General features: G+C 42.7%; 1 protein-coding gene across 2 annotated transcripts in view; it reads right to left on the reverse strand.

Moving 5' to 3' along the window:
- The window catches only part of AFG1L (AFG1 like ATPase), a 141,523-nt gene that overhangs the window by 13,673 nt on the left and 108,283 nt on the right, over nucleotides 1–19,567 (reverse strand). The gene's annotated exons all lie outside the window — the stretch shown is intronic.

The following is a 19,567-nucleotide window of genomic DNA, read 5'->3' on the forward strand; positions in this document are numbered from 1 at the left end:
TGGACTTTTCAAGCCATAATTAGTATTCTGAATTCACATAGCCTGTTCCAGGAATAACAGAAGTTGACTGATTTATTGAGTACTGAATGGCACTTTAGTTAGTAACATCTTTGAGTATATTACTCCATCTTTTAAGTTTCAGACAGGATTACCTCATGCCAATCCTTCACAAGGTAATGATGATATTCCTCATCCCCCTACCTGAGCAATTAAAAAGTTCAACACTCTTGGATGTATCTGAATAATCTGGTTATCTGAATAATTTCCCAAATGGGAACAATTAAAATCTACTTTTTGATTGGTTGTGCATTCTTTGGGATTGTCTGAATACCTTTTGTTTTTGTAAAATGCTGATCAAGACTCAAAGAACTTTCAAACGATCAGGAGTGTGCAGGAAACATTGGTCATTTTAAATTAGCAGTCAGCCATCTCCGATGCTAAGCAGACCTTCTGTAATAAACTTTCACAGCTAAGGGTCTTTGCTGTGGATCTCATTTGTCCTGTGTAAAACATGCCGGTGAGGTAGAATCACTGCAGATTTCTGTAATTAACTCTGATGCCAGGCCTCAAGATTTTATCAACAACACACTAATGCAAAATGCATTAGCACTAACACGGGCTACCTCCTGACCAAGAGGCTAGTCCACTTCAGTTTTCCTGACTGAGCTGTTAACTTTATACTTTTTTGTTTCTCTGTCTAGTTAATGCATGTTCTGCTATCATCATGTATGTTCAAGTAGGAGGTTTATTATTTAGTGTTCTCTGTAGACTGTACTGTTCTCAGGGTTACTCTTCTATTTCCATTATATATTCCTGGTAGTGATACATGGACAGCTAGCTCTTCATTTAACAAGAGTATAAAACATCCCGCTCAGCAATGACAACACAGTATGTCCTATAGAAAACTTGTTTTTTGTAGATAAAAGATGCCTTACATAAGTTAGGATGAAATGTCCTTTTCTAAACAAAGGGAAAATATGGTATTGATTGATGCTGAAATAGATTACAGGTCCAGCCTTAATGAAATACATAAGACTAGTGGTTGATAATTAAGAATACTGAGTGCTGAAAATCATGTACACAACAATACAATTTAGAATAGATACATTTACTAAAAGTCAAAAACTGTTCAAAACCTAGATGCTTGTGAATTTACATACTGAACAACATAAATATATAAAGCCCTTTCTACAAATTCCAGGGAAATCATTCTTCTGTAAGCAATTAGGCTGATGATGCACAGAATCAAGACAATACCCTTACGATTATGATTTAAGAGAGAAATAATTGAACTTGGGGCACGACCTGTGATTCAGTTACATGTCTGAGGTTGAAGATGAAGAACATAGATAGCTAAACACTCTGATACCATGGTGAGGAGTATGGTATACCTAATTTAAAACTCAAGGCATGGTTGACAGCTTAAGTGTACTGGACAGCTTTGTGAATTTTTAAAGGTAAAAGACAGCGATAACATTTTACCTATGGTTACATTCTGAAGATTTAGTCTAAGACATTTTCGTACTGACCTACTGACATGGGCTATATGGACTGACTGCTCTTTAAAAAGGTCCAGAGTGGGGTTTCTTGCACCTTCCACTGAAGCCTCTGATATTGGCTACTTCCAGAGACAAGATACTGAACTAGACAGACCAATGATCTGATCTGGTATGGTGGTTTAAAGATATGGCCCAGGTTATACACATGGTTTGTAGGCAATTGGTTTGCAGTGAAAGAGGAGTTGTGCTTCCAGGAGCAGAAACCATTATAACAGCTACTGTGGTAGTTTTCCAGCAAGGGAAAAGATGGGGAGTAGCTGAAACCTATTTTGAGACTTGGGGAGCAGGAAGGGGGGGAAGAGTCTCTAGACAGAATCTGAGCTGCTAATGCTCTTCTGGATCTGAAACAAGAACGGATCCATTTGTTTACTTAATGTTTGACAAGTGAAGCAGCAAACTGAAAAAGGGAACCATGGTTGCAAAGTGTGAACCAGTAGATCTGGTAAATGCTGGCACAAAGTAAAAGTACAAGGGAGAAAAGGGGGAAGGTGAGCTCTCAAGAGTTTCTATTGGACCTGTTCCAGCACAGTGTTATACACTTAAATGAGGAACAACAGGTAGTCTAAAAGACTTTCTGGTTAGGATTCAGCTGTTCTCTGAATCCAGCAAAGAAATATGTTGTACTGTACTGGTCCAGCACATGGTTGGTACTGGGAGGAAACCAACCCATTAAAACACCCCCTCCCTGTTTAACAGTAGCAAAGAGGGACTAGGCCATTGCAGAAATGTCTGGGGAAGGCATAAATAATCAACCTGCAACCAGTCCTTGGGCCCTTGTGTTGGTTAGGAAAAAGGATAGCAGCACCAGATTTTGTGTCGACTACAGAAAATGAAACGAAGTCACTTTAAAGGATTCTTATCCATTAGCACAAATAGATGATATCCTAGCAGGTTCAATTTGGTTTTCCATAATGGATCTTCAAAGTGGGTATTGGCAAGTGGAATTGAATCCAAAAGCTAAGGAAAAAACTGCTTTTCATAGCAGATCAAGGCTTATGGGAGTTTATAGTGATGGCTTTTGGCTTGTGCAGTGCATCAAGTATATCTGAGAGGCTAATGGAGAGGGTATCACATGGCATCCCCTCTCAGCATGTCTGCTATACTTAGATGGTATCCAGGTGCGCACTAAAACATTCACAAGTGGTCTGTGATAAGCGGAAGGTGGCCAATTTGAAACTGAACCAAAGAAATTGTGAGTTATTTCTGGGTACAGAATGAGTGAGTAGGAAATTTCCAGTGTCAAAAGCCAGACACTCACACAAGTGCAGAGTTTTTAGAGCTCTGCTCCTATGTTTATTTGTGGGTTTGACAATATTGCAAAACCACTGCATACGTTGGGTGAGGAAAGGAAACCATTTTAGTGGTCAGCAGAGTGTGATTTAGCATTTTTAGAGTCAAAGAAAAGGCTCCTGTGACTGCTCCTGTCTTGGCTATTAGTCGTTCAAAACCCCTTTCGTACTGGACACACATGCTAGTGCTTACCATTTGAGGGAAGTACTGACATAAGAACACAAGGGACTTGAGAGGAGGTGGGTTATAACAGCACAAGTCTTAATTCTCCTGAGAGAAAAGCCACCAAAATTAACAAAACCACTTAACTTAGAAAAATCAAGTCACTTATGTGCTTTTGAAAATTCCACCAGTGAGCTTCTTAACTTAGTGCTCAGTCCCTACCCTTCCTCTCTCTCTGACTCTCTATTTTAACACTTGCTTGTTGCATCTGCTTTCATATTAAAGTATAATCTAGTCAAGCTAGGGACTGCGTCTTCCTATCAATATGCACAGCCTCTAGCACAGTGGGGTCCCAATCCTAACTGGAGCCTTTGAGCACTGCTGCGCTACAAATAATAATATAATGTAAATTACAGTTTGCAGGTTACAAGGAGGCAAAACAACTTCCAAACTAAAAACATGGTGGAAACGCTTTAAAAGATTTGGATCACTTTTTTTTTTTTTTACTTTGCTATAGAATAGTATGTGATCTAGTGGTGAGAGGCCAAGGCTGGTAGGAATCCTTGGTTCTCCGCCAGTATGTGTTATGTTGGTCAAATCACTTAATCTTTGTTCTTCAGTTTGCCCATCAACACAATGGGTATTATAAAAATACTTTACTCTGATGTTGATAGGACAAACTAATTAACATTTGAGATTCTTGGATGGAAGGAGCTATTTAACTACTTAGAATAATAATGAAAATGCAGTATATATATAGCATATCAGAGCATAAAGTTAGATTATCAATGTAAAAATAGGGTAAGGGCATGTCTACACTGAAAACTTAAGTCGAACTATATTAGGTTGACTTACAGCCATTGCAGTAATTACTGTGGTGGTTCATGTCCACACTCCCCTTCTTCAGTCGGTGTTGTGCGTCCTGACCAGGAGCACTTCCATCGAGCTAAGAGGAGCAGCTCCCTGCTCCCCACCCCCGCTCTCTGTTCCCTGCTCCCCGCTGGGAGCCGGGCTGCCCCCTCCCCTGCTCTCAGTTCCCTGCTCCCCACTGGGGGCGGAGAGAGTCCTGGGGGCTGCAAGTCCGTGCTCCCCATTGGGAGCGGGGCAGCCACTCAGAATCTTGCCTTCTCACTTCCCTCCGGGAGTGAGGCAGTCACCTGGGCTCCCAGCGGGGAGCCGGGAGCTTTGGTGTAGCCAGGCTCCCAGTGGGGAGTAGGGAGCCGGGACCCAGACAGCACCTGGGCTCCCGGCATGGAACGGGGAGCTGGGACCCCAGGAGCAGCCTGGCTCCAAGCGAGGAGCTTGGGCAGCAGACCGGCTGGGAATGGGGAATCGGAAGCATGGGGGCAGGCCAGCTCAGAGTGGGGAGCCTGGGCAACTGGCAACAGCCCAGCTGAGAGCAGGGAGGATTTTCTTGTCTATTCATGACTCTAGCATGGAGGCTTGAAATGGACAAAAGAAACAGCCAACAGCGGATGTAAGTAATGCAGTGCCCTAACTACATCGACATCACCTCCACCAGAGGCATAGGGCTTGAGTTATTATGTCGGTGTAATAGGGCACTTACATCAGCGGGAGCAAGGCTGTAATGTGTACACTGACATAGGTAGGCCTCGTCTACACTACAGAGTTTTGTTGACAAAAGTTATGTCGATGCTCAATAGTAATAAAATCGGTATGGCATGTTCACACTCCCTCCCTCTGTCAGAAGTGCGCGTCCACACTTGGGGCACTAGCATCGACAGTGTGAGCAGTGCACTGTGAGTACCTATCCCACAGTCCAGCTCGACACCTTCTGCTGCTAGGTCTTGTGGGAAGGCAGAGCAGATCGCGGCGCATCTTGGGACTGGGCTCAATGTCCCATGATGCATTGCTTTCTGGCCAAACATTCCATGGGCTTCCAGCTTTCTTTCGTGCCATATTTCAACGGCCCTTGTTTGTTATGCATCCCAGCATCTTTGTGAGAAGGGATGGATCTTGCACAGTTCTCCTATGCATTGATAACTGTCATGAAGATGTCACAGATGGCAGTGCAGTTAATCGCAGGAGAGCTGCCCTAATGGTGGAGAAGCATGTGGCAATCGCTGTGTGGAAGCTGGTGACTCCAGACGGCTACCGGTCAGTTGCAAATCAATTTGGAGTCAGGAAGTCAACTGTTGGGGCTGCATTAATGCAAGTGTGCAGGGCAATTAATCACATCCTGCTATGAAGGACCGTGACTCTAGGAAACGTGCTTGAAATAGTGGACGGCTTTGCAGAAATGGGTTTCCCTAACTGTGGAGGGGCGATAGATGGCACACACATTCCAATTTTGACATCAGACCACCTTGTGACAGAGTACATCAATCGGAAGGTATATTTCTCCATGGTGTTGCAGGTGCTTGTGGATCACCATGGGCGTTTCACTGACATTAACGTGGGGTGGTCCGGGAAGGTGCATGATGCACGTATCTTCAGGAACACTGGCCTGTATAGAAAGTTACAAGCGGGAACTTTCTTTCCAGACCAGAAGATTACAGTGGGGGATACTGAAATGCCCATATTGATCTTGGGAGACCCAGCGTACCCCTTACACCCATGGCTCATGAAACCTTATATGGGAAACCTGGACAGCAGTAGGAAGCAGTTCAACAACAGGCTGAGTAGGTGCTGGATGGCAGTAGAATGTGCCTTTGGCAGATTAAAGGCACTCTGGCGATTATCCTCAATGAGGATAATATTCCCATGGTCATAGCCGCATGTTGTATGTTGCATAATCTTTGTGAAGCTAAGGGGGAAAGGTTTGCTCAGGGGTGGAGTGTTGACACTTCGTAGTGTAGACAAGGTCTTAGGTCGACATAAACTGCCTCATGTCCACATAACTATAGTGTAGACCAAGGCTAAGATGTGCTTTGGATACATTATATAAGTGAATAGTGCCAGCAGAGGGCAGCATTTGCTATGCATAGGTGAGAGCATCTTTAAAAGGTGCATCAGGCAATATTGAGAGCAGCTAGAATATGTTCTAATCCTTAAGAATAAGGAGAACTTTCCTATATCTAGAATGTATACTTCTATCTATTTAATTTATACTAGACTAAGACTGAAGAGTCACAGTTGTTGCAGTTATCAATTTTAAAACAAGGTAAAATGTAACTAAAATAGAATGGAAGAAAGAGCAGAGGAAAAGAGAGACTTTCCATACAGTCATGAAAAACTTCATGTGTCTTCAGTCTCAGGAGATATTTTATTTGCACTTTTATAATTTTCAGTTGGCAAATTTGAGAATTTTACATCTAATTAGTATCTGTTCTTTTTAAAATAAATGAGGGAGAAATGTTTATTTGACCTCTCTAGATATTTACATTATCATAGCTCTTTGACTGACCAAATGTGTAAGGAAGGAAAGATATTGTTTATTAAACATTTTGTTAATTTCAAGGCATCTGGTCTAATCCATCTGAAAGTCTTCTAAAATCTGGTAGTTAATGATGATAATTATAGGTGCTATTTAATTGACAGGATCCTGTTCCTTAGACTCCATTTTAATTGCAACCTTTCTCTTTACATACTAGCTATGTGGTCTATAGCACTTTGCAAACATTTTGTGAATAATATAGCACTTTGTGTGGTATATAGCAGTGGTTCTCAAATTTGGGCCGCCGCTTGTTCAGGGAAAGTCCCCGGCGGGCCGGGCCGGTTTGTTTACATGCTGCGTCTGCAGGTTCGGCCGATCGCGGCTCCCACTGTCCACGATTCGCCGCTCCAGGCCAATGGGGGCTGCGGGAAGCGGCGTGGGCTGAGGGACGTGCTGGCTGCAGCTTCCTGCCACCCCCATTGGCCTGGAGCGACGAACCGCGGCCAGTGGGAGCCATAATCGGCCGAACCTGCGGACGCGGCAGGTAAACAAACCCGGCCCGGCCCACCAGGGGCTTTCCCTGAACAAGTGGCAGCGCAAGTTTGAGAACCACTGGTATATAGTACCTGACATAACTAAACTTTGTAATACTCTTGTCATGTAGCTAAATTTATTCTTCACACAGAAGTGTAGTGACTGAGAGAGAGATTAAGTGACCTATCCAAGGGCACAGAGCGTGGAAGGGGGTCAATGTTACCATTAGAACTCAGTATTTGCATCTCAGTCCTATGCTCACCACCTCTCTCAGGTACCTCGAACTAATTAAGTCTGTTTGTTTATCTGGAGCCTGGAACAGAAGAGGATGTCGAAGCCAAGAATAGATGTTTGATAAAAACAGACAGCTATATTCTGTAACATCAGAGGACGTTGAGAAATGTCTTGGAACAAAGAAAAACAAAATTATGGTATCCGTTCCAAATGGTAGAAGATTATGTGCAAGTCATGGCTAGTTCTGAACTACCAGCATGAATCTTTGGTGGGTCTGAAGTACAGAAAGGTTGCTCCACATCATGATTTTTTTAAAGCATCCAAAAAGGTTAAACCTCTTTCATCCTGCTTTGTTATAAATTATGTTCTTAAACGCTGTCACATGAACCAATAAACCAAATAATTAATTGTATATGTTTGTCTTATCTTTCTGCTTTCATGATCCTATGTTAGTTGATCATAACTGAGAATTCTGCTTATTTCAGGACTTGTATCATTACAGATTGAATTGCCCCTGAGTTTACCTAAGACCCAAATTTATGACATACTGCCATGGAGAACAAGTCTGACTTTGTGCTCAGACGGTAAATAATAACTTGTTTCTACAACTTATGCAAGAGAGTTTGTCCTCTCACCCATCCTCTTCAGCATAAACCCATCAAAGAGTTCTGGCACTCTGGAACATGCAAGGGCTCTAGTAGGTTTGAGAAAAATCTGTAATGTATTAAGTTCATTGCTGTGCTTTTGTGCCAAGGAGATGATCACGTATCAGACCATATCAGCTGGCATATGCTTGTATGGGAAAACTCCACCTGATATCTTCTCAGCAGCAACATTACAGTGCAATCAATAAGAATTTCCAATGACAACTGACACGCTCTGCTACTCTCACTTATTTTTCCTGTCCTAAATTATGTAATGTTGTTGGACATGATAAACCAAGGATAAATGAGAAAAAGACTTAATTGATTAATGTTCGGTATAATGCTTTGAGGACCTCAGGGAGAAGGTGCTATAGCTGCAAAGATGTCTACCCACACTATTTTATTTTGGGTAAGACAACATCAGAGATAGATTAGATAGAAAATTATCAGTGGCAATGGTAGCTATTTTCTGTTATAAAACCGTGTTTTCAGTTGCTTATAACTATACTATAAGCAAAGTTTGGCCTGAAATTTTCCATACCGGATGGCTGCCCCAGGCTGAATTTTTTTGGAAAGTTTCAGCCTAAAACCATTCTGCTGTTTGAGAATGAAGCTAAGGCCTAGTCTTCACTTACCGGCTGGTCCGGAGGCACGCCATCGATGTTCTGGGATCGATCCCGGAAGTGCTCACAATCGATGCCGGTACTCCAGCTCGCCGAGAGGAGTACGCGGCGTCGACGGGGGGAGACTTCCGGCCGCGTCTGGACCGCGGTAAGTCCGGAGTAAGGTACTTCGAATTCAGCTACGTTATTAACGTAGCTGAATTTGCGTACCTTAGTCCGAAGTCCGGACTAAGTGTAGACCAGCCCTAAGAAAAAAAAATATATTGTTCTGCCCATGTTAAATGTTTATAAGTGTTTCATTGAAATGTTCTAGTGCCACCATGCTTTGGAACAGTGACATGACATGTGTCGGGGAACTGCCCTAATGTCAGCAATATGTCTTGCGCTGTTCCTGTGAAAATCTGACCAAATTTGATTAATTATAAGCCTCTGAAAATAACAGTTCATACATGCTCAGCAGAGCCATATACACTGAGCATACTTCCATCCCCAAACAGCTTGCGTGTGTGACTGAACTGAGGACACGCTGGCAGAGTGACTGAGCATGCTCCACCTTAAGACTGCAGGAACGGAACAAGACTTTTCTTGCATTTGCTCCTCCTGACTGCAGAGCACTGCTGTGGTGAGAGGCACCAAGAACAGAGAGTAGGGAGACTCTCTCTGGCCATGTCTACACTACGGGGACTCTAGCGGCATACCTACAGTGCTACGTTATGCTGGCATAACCCCATAGTGAATATGCAGCCTACAATGAGAATATTGAAGGAATTGGCGCGGGAAATAGCAGGCCCATTAGCGATAATATTTAATGAATCTGTAAACTCGGGGGTGGTCCCGTTAGACTGGAGAATAGCTAATGTGGTTCCTATTTTCAAGAAAGGGAAAAAAAGTGATCCGGGTAACTACAGGCCTGTTAGTTTAACATCTGTAGTGTGCAAGGTATTAGAGAAAATTCTGAAAGAGAAACTAGTTGAGGACCTGGAGGTTAGTGGCAATTGCGATAAATTACAACATGGTTTTACGAAGGGCAGATCGTGCCAAACGAATCTGATCTCCTTCTTTGAGAAAGTAACGGATTTATTAGATAAGGGAAATGCGGTGGACCTAATATACCTGGATTTCAGTAAAGCGTTTGATACTGTACCCCATGAGGAATTATTGGTTAAACTGAAAAACATGGGGATCGATATGAAAATCCAGAGGTGGATAAGGAATTGGTTAATGGGGAGAATGCAGCGGGTCGTATTAAAGGGTGAACTGTCGGGTTGGAGGGAGGTTACTAGTGGAGTGCCTCAAGGTTCGGTTTTGGGACCCATTTTATTTAATCTATTTATAACTGACCTCGGAACCGATTGCAGGAGTGGGCTGATAAAGTTTGCGGATGATACGAAGGTGGGAGGCGTTGTAAATTCGGAGGAGGACAGGGATATCCTGCAGGGAGACTTGAACGAGCTTGTGAATTGGAGTATCAGGAATAGGATGAAATTTAATAGTAAAAAGTGTAAGGTGATGCATTTGGGGATGACTAATAAAAATTTTAGTTACAAGATGGGGACGCATTGGTTAGAAGTAACGGAAGAGGAGAAGGACCTAGGGGTCCTAGTAGACCGCAGGATGACTATGAGTCGACAATGCGACGTGGCGGTGAAAAAAGCCAATGCTGTCTTGGGATGCATTAGGCAAGGTATATCTAGTAGGGATAAGGAGGTCCTGCTTCCGTTGTACAAGGCGCTGGTGAGACCTCATTTGGAGTACTGTGTGCAGTTCTGGTCTCCCATGTTTAAAAAAGATGAACTCAAACTGGAACGGGTGCAGAGAAGGGCCACTAGGATGATCAGAGGAATGGAAAACCTGTCGTATGAAAAGAGACTAGAGGAGCTTGGGTTGTTTAGTCTGACAAAGCGAAGGCTGAGGGGGGATATGATTGCTATCTTTAAATATATTAGAGGGATTAATACGAGGGAGGGAGAAGAATTATTCCAGCTTAGTACTAATGTGGATATGAGAACGAATGGATATAAACTGGCCGTGGGGAGGTTCAGGCTTGAAATTAGACGAAGGTTTCTGACCGTCAGAGGGGTGAAATATTGGAACGGCCTTCCGAGGGAAACGGTGGGGGCGACGGACCTGTCTGGTTTTAAGATTAAGTTAGATAAATTTATGGAGGGAATGGTTTAATGGTAAAACATAGTAGTCAAGGAAAACCAAGAAATGGTAGGTAAATTGTATAATGGCTGACAGGGGTCAGGCTGGAGACTCTTGCCTATATGCTCGGGGTCTTACTGATCGCCATATTTGGGGTCGGGAAGGAATTTTCCTCCAGGGCAGATTGGCTGAGCCTCTGGAGGTTTTTCGCCTTCCTCCGCAGCATAGGGCAGGGATCTCTAGCAGGAGGGTTTCTGCGGATTGAAGTCACCTAAAACAGGATTGGGGACTTCAACAGCAGAGTCCAGGGAAGGGGTAGGGACGGTTTTATGGCCTGCAGCATGCAGGGGGTCAGACCAGATGATCATAATGGTCCCTTCTGACCTTAAAGTCTATGAGTCTATGAGAAAGTTTTTTCCCCATCACTGTAGGGACTCTGCCTCCTTGAGTGACAATAGCTGGGTTGACAGAAGCATTTTTCCATGGACCAAGCTACACTGACACAGGGGTTAGGTTGGCATAACTACAGCTCTGGGATGTGGATTTGTCACTCTCCTGAGCACCGTGGCTATGTTGACCTAAGTTTTAGGCTTGGGCTACACTACAGAGTTAGGTTGACATAAGGAGCGCGCAGCTGGGAGCTTGACTTTGGCAGGAAGCTGAGAGCTCGGGGGATGGGGGGGGCAGCCGGGCTCCCCGCAGCAGGTAGCCAAGAGCCTGAGGGGACAGCTGGTCTTCTGGTCCTGCGAAGCTGAGAGTCCAGGGGCAGCTGGGCTCCCAGCAGGGAGCTGCATGTGGAGCTGAGAGCCCAGGCTCACAGCCCCCCCCCCACTGCCCCTCTTAAACTGGTCGAAGCACTTCTGGTGAGGACACACACCACTACAGGAGGAGGGTAGTGTGGACATCAGCCACCAGTGGTTGTAAGTCGACCTAACATAGGTCGACTTACATTTCTAGGGTAGACATGCCCATAAATGTAGACCAGTTCTCAAAATAGTTAGATCCATAGAATTTAAGGCCAGAAGGAACCATTAGATCATCTAGTCTGACCCCGTGCATATCAAGCCATTACATTTCACACAGTTGCCAATAACTTTGATTGGCTAAAGCATATTTGCCAGAAAGGCAGCCTGTCTTGATATGAAGACACCAAGAGATGGAGAATCCACCACCTTCTTTGGTAGTTTGTTCCAGCAGTTAAAAAGTTGTGTCTAATTTCTAATCTGAATTTGTCTCACTTCAGCTTCCAGCCACTAGTTTTTGTTAGGTCTTTCTCTGCTGGATTGAAGAGCCTGTTAGTATCTTTCTAGAGGTCTTTCCTCCCTGTGAATGTACTTGTACACAGTAATCAAATCACTGCTCAATCTTCTTTTTGATAAACTAAACAGATTAAGCTTTAGATTGATTTTTAAGTCTCTCACTGTAAGGCATTTTCTCCAGTCCTCAAATCATGTGTGTCTCTCTTTTCTGCACCCTCTCCAGTTTTTCAACATCCTTTTAAAAATATGGACACCAGAACTGGATGCAGTATTCTCATGTCTGTCTCACCAGTGCCATAGGCAGAGATAAAATAACTTCCCTATTCCTACGTACTACTTCCCGGTTTATACAGCCCAGGATCACATTAGTCATTTTTGCCACAGCATGACACTGGGCTCTCTTGTTGAGTTGCTTGTCCACTATGACCCCCAGATCCTTTTCAGAGTCACTGCTTTCCAGGATACAGTCCCCCAGTCTATAGATACGTTCTGCATTCCTCGTTCTTACATGTATAACTTTGCATTTGGATGTATTAAAACCGTTTATTTGAATGTATCTGAATACAGTCAAATGTAAAGTTGTATTTCTAGGAAAGAGGAATGCAGTGACACAGATCACTCTATGGATATGTCTACATTGCAGTAAAAGACCCGCAGCTGGCCCAGGCCAGCTGACTCAGTCTCTCCAGCCTTGGACTGCAGGGCTATAAAACTGCAGTGTAGTCGCTAGAGCTTGGACTGGAGCCCAGGCTCAGGAACCTTGCAAGGGAGGAGGGCCTCCAAGCCCAAGCCCCATCCTGAGCTCTAGCATTGAGACTGCAATTCTATAGCTTCACAGCTCGAGCCTGGCAAGCCTGATTCAGGTGACCTGGGCCAGCCACGACTGTGCTGTGGGTCTTTCATCGCAGTTTAGATATACCCTTTCTGACTGCCCTGTCTCCACTCTGCCAATCTTTGTGTCACCTGCACATTTTATCATGATTGATTTTATATTTACTTCCAGATCATTGATGAAAATGTTGAATAGCATCAGGCCTGGTACCAATCCCTGTGGAATCTCACTGAAAACACCCACATTTGATTTTGATTCCTCATTGACAAGTACTTTTGAGATATGTCATTTAGACAGTTCTTAACCCACTTAGCATGTGCTTTACTGATATTATATAGTGCTAATTTTTTATTCAGAATGTCATGCAGTACTAAGTCAAACCGCCTTACAAAAGTCAATTACATCCACCGTTACCCTTATCAACCACATTTATAATCTCATCTAATAATGAAATCACATTTGTTTGACAAGATCTAGTTTCCATGATCCCATGTTGACTGGAATTAATTATACTCATTCTTTATTGCACCATTTCATTCTTTAAACACCAAGTATACATATGATTAGTTAGGACTGTCCCCTGTTTGCCCATATTGAATGTATTAAGTCATAATCTTTGGTCCCTAGGCAACCACCAATATTCAGGCCAGTCATTAATTTATCTTTTTCTAAAAGATATGATCCAGGAATTATTTTGGGAAAGTTCCATGGCCTAGTGTTATACAGGAGGTCAGAGCAAAATGATCAGAGTGGTCCCTTCTACTCTTGGAATCTACGATTCTATCATATTGAGGCTCAAAATAGTTACTGTGTGATGGAGGTTGTCTTCTTTGTACAGCCCCTTCTCCAGCAGGAATGTGGCCTGATGTTCCACAAAACCAAAACTTTCAGCTTCACTCCAGTCACACAGCCAATGGTTTACCCCCCCCCCAATATTTTCTGCTTTCTGCCTTCTCTCAGCAGAAGGAAGGATCTCTGAGAAGTTCATTTGGACTTTCAGCTTGTTCAGCTCCCTTCCAAGGTCCTTGAAGGCTTCTATAATCTGTGTAGTTCCACACAGCTCAAGCTAAATATGAGTCAACGGTGTAACATGGTTGCAAAAAAAGCAAACAGCATTCTGGGATGTATCAGCAGGAGCGTTGTAAGCAAGATACAAGAAATAATTCTTCTGCTCTACTCTGCGCTGATTAGGCCGCAACTGGACTATTACATCCAGTTTTGGGCACCACATTTTAGGAAATATGTAGACAAATTGGAGAAAGTCTAGAGGAGAGCAACAAAAATGATTAAAGGTCTAGAAAACCTGACCTATGAGGGGTTTGCTTAGTCTGGAGAAGAGAAGACTGAGGAGTGACATGAGTTTTCAAGTACATAAAAGGTTGTTACAAGGAGGAGGGTGAAAAATTGTTCTCCTTAACCTCTGAGGTTAAATTGCAGCAAGGGAGCTTTAGGTTGAGCATTAGGAAAAACTTCTTAACTGCCATGGTAGTTAAGCACTGGAACAAATTGCCTAGGGAGGTTGTAAAATCTCCATTATTGGAGGTTTTTAAGAACATGTTAGACAAACACCTGCCAGGGATGGTCTAATTATTACTTCTCCTGCCTTGAGTGTAGGGGACTGGACTAGATGACCTGCTGAGGTCCGCTCCAGTCCTACACTTCTATGATTTTATGATTTCATGTCATTGGTCCCAATGTGCATCACCACCAGTGGACACTTGCCAGACAACTTCATAATCCTGTCTCATCCTTCAATTAATCTTGTATTTTTGCTCTAGGAAGACAGTGTATAGTCCTGCTGTCCTAGTGTCCCTTGCTGAATTTTCTGTTCATTCTTGTTAATATGGAGTTGCTGGTAATGATCACTTGCCTTCTTAGGATGGCTGAAGAACCTCTCTTAGTAGTTTGTTTCATACAGCACATATGTCCCCTGTAACTTTCTATTCTATTCCTCGGTAGTTGACTCCCTGAGTATTTCACAATGATTCAATGCTTCCCGTTGGGATGATTACCTCCTGGTTCTCTTTTCCCTCTTGGTCACAAATTGCCAGTCCGGTTTGGTTTCTGCTTTCTTCAGTTCCTTTATCACTGAGCCTTCTCCTTGTGGCGTCTATGGTAACAATTTCTAGATCTGGTTGTCTAATAAGTCTTCGTTTTCTCACTCCAAACACATACCTTCTCCTCCAGTATGGCTATCAATTTGCACTTCATAGACCAGAAATTTCTTCCGTCTACCAACAAAAGGAAAAGAGCACATCCAAGTCAAGTAACAACAGGTATTTCCTCACTGTCCATATCCACTACCTGGTGTGAGCCATACCTAAACAGAAGGAACCGCATTCTGACCTGTGAACTCTCTCTGAAACTTCTCTGTTCGCCTAGCAACTGACTTTTTGTCTCGCTGCTTATCTCCATCCCCTCACCAACAGGGAGGGATTAACCACACAGACTTCGAATACTGAGTAGGATTCGAAGACCCAAGATCCCAGCCACACAGTCCTCACAGAGTCAAAACAAACAGATCTCTCTGGCCAATTCAGGGGCTCCAAACCCCAGCCTCACGGTCCTTACTAAGACAAACAGACCACATCCACAATTCACTATGTCCATTTTCCTCCAAGCACAGGATCTACAGATCCTCCCTCAAAAACTCCCGTTTGCCACTCTTATTCACCTGCATGTTTTTAGTGCTCATTGTCCTGGTGCACAGGCCGGAGGAGAAAGCAGCCTAACTTGAATGTAAAGGGTGAAGAGCAGCGTGAGGGAGGAGGTGAGAAAGATGTGATACGAGAAACAGGAGCAAGAACTGGTGCAGAAGTGGTAATAGGGACAGAGATGATCAGAGGAGAGGAGCCCAGGATTCCTGAGTCTCAGCATGCTCCTGCAGTCTAGCAAACAGCTGTAAAACTGAATGGCAGAATGTCTCTCTTACCCTTCTAGTGGCATAGGGAGGACAACAGCCATTAGGTCAAGTGGTAGAGGTTTGTGCTGCGGATCTAAAGGTCCCAACCCACTGATGATCGAGGTGGGGGTCAATATGGTTCCACATAATGGAACTTCTGTGTTTTTAGTTTGTTTTTTTAAAAAAACTAGGAAATTACATATGAAAATAATTTGGTCAAAAGAAGATTATTAAGGTTGCAATATCAAGCACTCAGAAATCAGGAAATGCCAAAAGTAATGCTCATCCCAGTCTTCCGCCACCTGCTCTTCCCAGTTCCTTACCCATAAGCTCCACTTCCCAGACCCCATCTCCACCTGCTCTGTTGTACCCTTCCGTTGTAATTCATAATGGCAATGGGGTGAAGTGGATTCTCTAAGCGGTTTCACTCATTGTTAAGAGGAGGAGAAGTGAGAACAAAAGGCAAAATTAAAGTTGAAATTGGAACTTTCCCTGAGCATTGTCAGTATCAGCTGTTCAGGGTTTTTTTTAAACTACAACCTCATTAATTGATTTTCACATATTTATTGTAAAAATTAACTCTCAATCCTCTGAATTTTAAATGTATAACTTCCTTGTTACTAGGCAACAGAGGGTCCTGTGGCACCAAGTCTTGCATCTGAAGAAGTGAGGTTCTTACCCACGAAAGCTTATGCTCCCAATACTTCTGTTAGTCTTAAAGGTGCCACAGTACACTCTGTTGCTTTTTACAGATTCAGACTAACACGGCTACCCCTCTGTTCCTAGTTACTGTTGTTTTAAATTACTACACAGGGACTTATGACTATAAGATCATTTTTATATGGAAAATTTCCTAAATTCACTTTTGCTTTTATTAAACAAATGTCTACCACTAGGCCTGCTTTTGTCCATCCGCTGTAAAAAAAAAAAAATCACAGAAGAAAGGCCGGGTGGCATTTCCCCTAAATCACTCTATGGGAAGACAGAAGTTTGAACCTTGGTGAAACAAAAAAGAGGTTCCACACCAGAATTTTTAGGCCCCCCTGAGATCCACATGGATCTTAGGGAGATGGGCAGGAGGCCAGTACCTTTGGCATAAACTCAGGGTTTCCCTATCCACTACCCTATGGTTTTCTAGGCTGCATAACTCATCCTGCTCTTTCCCAACTCAGCCCCCAATAATGGAGGTCCCACAGTACACGGGGAACCACAAAAAACTCAATGGAGCCTTGGTTAACTCAAAAATCAACCATCAAACTTTCCACAGAAAACTCAAAGGCACTAGCCTTGATTGGGGATCAGTAAATAAAAAATAAATCTGGAGTTTATAAACCAAATAGTTTTTGAGATATGACATTAAAAATGTTAGACCTTTTCTGAAAATTAAAACCCCTCTCTTTTTAATTCCTATGTCTGAAGCACTTTGTGCAATTAATCACATACCTCCTCAGAATATTATCCTCTCTCAGGAAACTGAACATTATTTTTGTGTTTTGTTAGTCAGGAGAGTGTATGTAAAAAAAAAAAGTGTATGGAGTTTGCTACCATGGCTCTTCAATAAATAACAGAGTTCAAAGATATTATTTTATTGAAATGTATTTCTTATTAGATGTATTTTCATGTAATCCCTACTTCATTGCTCTAGGAGTAAGAAAGCTGTTTGGTATGTTGCTCGGATTCTCATCTCAAAAGAAAATAAGTTTTTTATTTCACACAGTTTATGTCTTTCTGGAGGTATGTAAAACACGTTGAAAATTGTCAAGATTTGAGGTCCGGAAAACTTGCCTTACAATAAGAGACTAAAGGAGATCAATCTAACTAGCTTATTGAAGAGAAGGTCAAGAGGTGGTTTGATCAGTCTTTAGGCATCAGCACACTAGAGGACTCTTTAATCTAGCAGATGGATGTGTAACAAAAACCAGTGGCTGGAGCTGAAGTCAGCAAAGTTCAAATTAGAAACAAGGCACAAAATTTTAACAGGATAAACCACCACTGGCACAGATTTCCAAAGGATGTAGTAAAATTCTCCATCACTTGGAGTTTTTAAATCAGAATTGGCTGACTTTCTAAAAAGAAAAAGTGGGTGAGGTAGTATCTTTTATTGGACCAACTTCTGTTGGTGAGAGACAAGCTTTTGAGCTACACAGTCACTAACAAAAACAACAAGGAGTCTGGTGGCATCTTAAAGCCTTTAAGGTGCCACCAGTCTCCTTGTTGTTTTTGTAGATACAGACTAACACGGCTACCCCCTGATACTTGACAGTCACTCTACTTCAACCACAAATTGTTGGACTAGATTCAGGAGTGCTGAGTGAAATGTATGGGTTGTGTAATACAGGAGGCCAGCTTAGATGATCATAACAGACCCTTCTGGGATTGAAACCAACGGATTTAAGGTAAAGTTGCCTGGCTTCACATTTTGATTCTGGTTTTGTCAGATAGGAGTGAATTACCGTCTCTGAAACCTAATGTTTTGGTTTGCTGAGATGGATCAAACAACAGCTGGCAGGTTTTGCAAATCTTATTACTATGTTTCATCCAATAATTCATGTCATAATACAAACAACCTGAATAATTAAACAGTAGTATGCTGACATGTTACTTTTCATATATTTGAGTAAGCTGTGTCATCTTGACACAGAAGAAAGATAGAGAAGTTTGGTTATATAAAAATATCAAGAGGGCAATTTGATTTTTTTTAAATATAATTATTTCATACTACAAATTTAGAGAAGAAACAGGGTTGGGTCCAGCACAGTATATTGTGACATAAGGACCCATTGGTACCAGCTGGCAAAGGGTTCAATGTTCTATAACAGCAACTCCTATCAGCTTGACAAACTGACTACACCTAACACACTGCTTCCATAGTATTTAGGTCATGTGAGGTGTGTAATAAAAAGGCCATGTGAGGTGTCTATTACAACTGTATGTCATGTAGATCCTCAATCACTGCAAGATGATTGTAAGGATATTTAAGGAGCTGTGTATATGTACTGAAAATATGTTTTAGAGTCTGTGTCCCAGGCATGGTTGACAAACAGGTTTTGCCAGACAAAGGGATGTACATTTACCTGTTGCCTAGGTTCACATGTAGATTAAGCATCGTAAACCACCACGATGGAAGTCTGTTTTGCATGTGGAGTCAACACCAGTATGTGAAAACAACTGGGAGCTAGCACACCAAGAAAGGAACCACAGGACTCATCCTGACTCTGGGGAAAAAACAATGAGTTCTGGGTAATGTAAGGAGAAGCCAGGACATTTTGTTATCCTGAACTGAGGAATTACATGGACAGTGTGTTTACACTAATGAAAACAGGATCTCAATAAAGATTTGGTTGAATGCACTGAAAAGAGCTTAAGGGTGCAATAAACTTATTTAGACAAAAGGTTAGACTGCTAAGCTAAGTTTAGTTTCAAAGAAGCGTGTTTTACTTTTGCTTTATATGGAACCATTTCTCTTTCCATTATCCTTGTTCACTATCTCTTAAATCTTAGCCTTTGATAATAACCTTGTGATTGTTTTCACTATAACTATATCTCAGTGCTGTGATGTTATAAAGGACTTGATCCGGAGTTGTACCAGTCAAGTTATATGTAAACTGTTCCATTGGGGACAAGAAACCTGGTAATTCCTGTGGGTATTGAGTGACAGGGGCTGCATACTAGAAGGGAATGCTTTCAGAGGGGACCAGGGGCTGGGGTGCACCTGTTGCTAACCTGCAAGGCAAAGTAAGGGCTGGCAGGACCCTGAGGAGATTGTTTGGGTGGTTAGTGGGCTGGTGGGGTCAGGGAGCTGACATCCAGTTAAGCACATGCAAATCTTCCTCTCACCAGAGGCAGGGAGATAACAAGATGACTCTCAGTCCTAGGTACCCTGAGAACATGTCACATCTATCTACAACTTCTGGAATGTAGAAATCCCAGAAGACCATGAATGCTGGCTCTGGGCAGGCCAATCTTTTTAGGCTGAAGATCAATTTGTTGCACAAGTCTTTTTCCTTCAGCCCCCAAATGTTTCACACTGGGAAAGACTGCACAGT

The sequence above is a fragment of the Trachemys scripta genome, chromosome 3 (assembly GCF_013100865.1).
Source record: "Trachemys scripta elegans isolate TJP31775 chromosome 3, CAS_Tse_1.0, whole genome shotgun sequence".
Taxonomy (NCBI): Eukaryota; Metazoa; Chordata; order Testudines; family Emydidae; genus Trachemys; species Trachemys scripta.